This window comes from Gossypium hirsutum, chromosome A07 (assembly GCF_007990345.1).
Source record: "Gossypium hirsutum isolate 1008001.06 chromosome A07, Gossypium_hirsutum_v2.1, whole genome shotgun sequence".
Taxonomy (NCBI): domain Eukaryota; kingdom Viridiplantae; phylum Streptophyta; class Magnoliopsida; order Malvales; family Malvaceae; genus Gossypium; species Gossypium hirsutum.
The window spans coordinates 11,587,329-11,591,050 of NC_053430.1; the positions used below are offsets into that span (position 1 = coordinate 11,587,329).

The 3,722-nt window shown below is 41.7% G+C and overlaps 1 non-coding gene across 1 annotated transcript; it reads left to right on the forward strand.

Annotated features, from left to right (window-relative positions):
* The first annotated feature begins 3,183 nt into the window (after window positions 1-3,183).
* Window positions 3,184-3,290, forward strand: LOC121203845 (small nucleolar RNA R71). The gene has a single exon (XR_005898780.1). It is a non-coding gene; the product is annotated as a small nucleolar RNA R71 (small nucleolar RNA).
* Window positions 3,291-3,722: the final 432 nt, after the last annotated feature.

The window sequence follows — 3,722 nt, forward strand, 5'->3', positions numbered from 1 at the left end:
GTTAGAAATACCAGAAAAATGAAGAAAGTAAAATAGATATGTCTTTCAAAAGAAAATAATAAAACTGAAATGAAAATAAAAATAAAAAGATAGGAGGATTTAATGATCCTCGTCAGTAGGGCCCTCAGGTGGTGGCGCTGAAGCGGCGATGTGAAAGTGCTGGCACAGCTGCTACATCATGGTCTGCATGTTGTCCATCTATCTATCACGTCACTGATCTCACTCGTGAATCATCTCGAACTGTGTAGTGCAATACTGCTCGAAGTGAGTGAGTTGGTCGGAAAGGTGTACCAATGAAGCAGCCGCATGAACTGGTCTCTCCCTAAGTGGCGTGGTAGAAGGCTCCTCGTGCTGTGGTGCACGGGGGTGTTGGAGGCGAGCACGGACATATGGCGTGGGGGTGCAGCCGTGTAGAGGAAAAATGGAGGGAAAAGAGATGGGAAAGTAAGGATTAATGCAGGGGGAGTGGATTTTAGGATGGATTGGGGGTCAGGGAAATGAGAATCTTGGGAATGGTGGCCGGAACAGGGATTAGGGAGTGGAGAAGGAGAGATTTTGGCTAGGGTTTTAAAAAGGGGAAGAAGATGAACAGTGGTTTGCTTATATAAGGGAGGGTCACATGGCCTAGGGCCACGCCCCTGTACTCTGAAGGTGAGCCCGTGTTTTTTGAATTTTGCAATTTAGGTCATGCCCGGGTACTATCCAACGCTCGCGTGTCTTGGGCATGTGTGGCACACGGCCATGTCGTATGGTCGTGCCTAGCTTTGTTCGCTTCTCCCACGCCCGTGTGTTAGGGTACCACGCCCGTGTATTATTGTCCATGGCTTAACGGCACGGGCGTGTCTAACACCCGTGTCAAAGAAATAGAATCGAGCCTTGCCTCTGGCACGCCCGTGTTTTTCTATTCCCATACCCGTGTTCACCTATCAAGTTCACCCACGGCCATGTCGCACGGCCATGGGGATTTATCGCATCCCATTTTTTGGGTAAATCATATCCTACTTCCACACGGCCATGTCTCTTCCCCTATTTGGCCACGGCTTTACGCATGCCCGTGTGTCTGGCCGTGTGTGCTGAAAAACTTTGCAATTCAAGGATAAAGTTAATGATTTAAAGTGTTAGAAATTGAAAATAAAGAAATCAAAATATGTTAGTGCTTGGATTGCCTCCCGAGAAGCGCTTGTTTATAGTCTAAGCTCGACTTACCTCTCTAGTGAATGGTTAGAGTGGTTCGAGGAGTTTATACTCCTCATTCCTGCTATCAATCTCATCAAAATAGGGTTTTAATCGGGTGTTGTTTACCTTAAAAGTGCCGAACTTGGGGTGACTCACCTCCACCGTACCAAATGGAAAAATACTAAGTACCGTAAAAGGGATTTCCTCATTCGGTGTGGTAGTGACAATGTGGGGATCTACGGCATCTAGTAAGACTTTATCGCCAACCTTAAGTTGATTTGGAAAGGTATCGACCTTGTTTTGACGTATTTTCAGTTTATCATGTGTTCTTGGTTTGTGTGCTCACCATTCATCTAGCTCCTCTATCCGTAGCCTTCGTTCTTCATGAATGTGTCCTCTATCATTTCTAGAACATGGCTCGTGAACTTCTTTGAAGCTCAATTTCTGCAAAGTCATATTGTCAGTTTTAGTAGATTGGTGTGGACTATTACCTTCAATGTTCGATGTGATGCCAGAATTACGAGCTTGAAGGGTGATCGTGTCGTCTCCTACGCGAAGCGTGAGCTCACCTGTACCAACATCAATAATTGTTTTAGCAGTTGCTAAAAAGGGCCTCCCTAAAATCAAAGGGGTGTTATTATCCTCCTCTATGTCTAGAACAACGAAATCAACGGGAAATATGAACTTATCTACTTTCACTAGTACATCTTTAATAATACCCCTAGGAAATCTTATAGTTTTATCTACCAATTGAATGCTCATCCTAGTTTGTTTAGGTTTCCCAAGACCCAGTTGCTTAAACATTTTGTAAGGCATGACGTTAATACTAGCCCCTAAATCAGCTAATGCAAAATTTATATCTAAACTACCAATTAAGCAAGGAATTGTAAAACTCCCTAGATCTTTCAATTTGTGGGGTAGCTTATTCTGTAGAATAGCTGAGCAGACTGAGTTTAGCTCCACATGTGACGCTTCGTCCAACTTCCACTTATTTACTAAAAGCTCTTTTAAAAATTTCATTGCATTCGGCCTCTGCGATAGGGCTTCAATAAATGGTAAGTTAATATGTAATTTTTTCAAAAGTTTGATGAATTTACCGAATTGTTCGTCTGAGCGGTCTTTCCTTGTCGCGTTAGGGTATGGGACACGAGGCCTATATTCTTCATTCACCGTTTTGTTATGACTTACCTCACTTTTACCTTTTCTCACCACAATTTCTTGTATCAATTCTAGCTCAGGCACAATGAATCCTTCCTTATATTGAGTACTAATTGCATTGAGGTGTTCCCTTGGGTTAGGTTCAGTATTACTTGGTAAGCTACATTGTGGTCATTCGGAGATTAGTTTGGATAGCTGGCCTATCTGAGTTTCGAGTCCTTGGATCAATGCTTGTTGATTTTTAAGTGCTGTCTCGGTATTTTGGAAACGGGTTTCTGACATTGATATGAATTTTGAGAGCATTTCCTCAAGGTTCGATTTCTTCTCTTGTTGATAAGGTAGTTGTTGAAAACCCTGAGGATTTTGTGGCTTTTGATTCCCTTGACCACCCCAGGAGAAATTTGGGTGGTTCCTCCAACCTGCATTATAAGTATTACTGTATGGGTTATTTTGAGATCTAAAGTTATTGTTACCCATATAGTTGACTTGTTCCTCTTCGATTGTAGGATTGAAGGATTGATATTCTGTATGCACACCTCCTCCATTTGAGCCATACCTCATTACTCGATGTACCTGCATAGAACTAAGAAAACCATCAATCTTTTTATTGAGAAGTTCTAACTAATTTGACAGCATAGTAACTGAGTCGACGTTATAAACGCCAACTATTTTTGTTGGCTTAGTCTCATGACTTGCCACTGATAGTTATTCAATGACATATCTTCAATGAATTCATAAGCCTCTTCAGGTGTTTTGTTGTTGATGGTTCCGCCAGTAGCTGCGTCAACCATTTGCCGAGTCGAGGGATTCCAACCATTATGGAATGCTTGTACTTGAAGCCAAAGCGGTAACCCATGGTGAGGGCACCTTCTCAGTAAGTCCTTGTATCTCTTCCATGCATCGTAAAGTGTTTTTAAATCCATCAGCACAAAAGAAGAGATATCATTACGTAATTTAGCCAGTTTAGCCAGCAGAAAATATTTTAGTAAAAAATTTTCGGTCGTTTGTTCCCAAGTAGTGATAGACCATCGTGGTAACAATTTCAACCACTGTTTAGCTTTGTTTCTCAGTGAAAAAAGAAATAACCGAAGACGAATAGCATCATCAAAAACGCCATTAATTTTAAATGTATCGTAAAATTCCAGAAAGTTTCCTAAGTGAGCGTTGGGATCTTCATCCTACAAACCATCAAACTGAACAAACTGTTGTATCATTTGAATTGTGTTAGGTTTCAATTCAAAAGTACTTGCAGCTACAGCCGGTCTAACTATACTAGATTCAGTTCCTGTTAAAGAAAGTTTAGCATAATCATACATAGTACGTGGAGCAGGATTTTGATTAGCCGCAATTGCAGGAGGTAGCTGATTGCCTTGGGTTTAAGCCATCTC